We start from the raw sequence: 546 nt of genomic DNA on the forward strand, positions 1-546 counted from the left end.
GGGGGGGGGGCTTAGTTGAAAAAAGCTAATGGACTCATATGGCATTACTGGGAACGCTCACTAAAACATAATTTCTGTTTATGCTGTGGGGGGAAACAAACCATTGTAATTAATGAGCGTAGACCTTGTTAGCCGTTAATCTTTGTCTTTTGTTTTTAGTAATGCCAAAAATTTGAAAAGCTGTGTGGTGTTCTGCGCCTGTAATAACTTCAAAAATCCTGATCTTAAGTTTTAAATACTTCCGAATAGACAGATGGAGCCAGTGTAAAAGTACCCATATTATGAAAAATAAAATCACTTTTTCTGGGATTTGGGGGGTTATTTTGAGTCTCTGGTGCTTCCACATGCATACAAGCTTTGAAAAAACTTGTTTTGAGTGAGATCCAGTTTCTGATTGTCCTCTGTCTTCAGTCTCCGGGTGAGCTGTTCAACATCTGCCCGGCTTTCTACGTCACTAGAGACAAGGTGGCTAACCGTAGCGTGCTAGCTCGTTCTCAATGGCTAAACAGAATCTTGACCAGAATCTCCAAAAGAACTACTTCCTGT

Source organism: Etheostoma spectabile, chromosome 11 (genome assembly GCF_008692095.1).
Source record: "Etheostoma spectabile isolate EspeVRDwgs_2016 chromosome 11, UIUC_Espe_1.0, whole genome shotgun sequence".
Classification (NCBI taxonomy): Eukaryota; Metazoa; Chordata; class Actinopteri; order Perciformes; family Percidae; genus Etheostoma; species Etheostoma spectabile.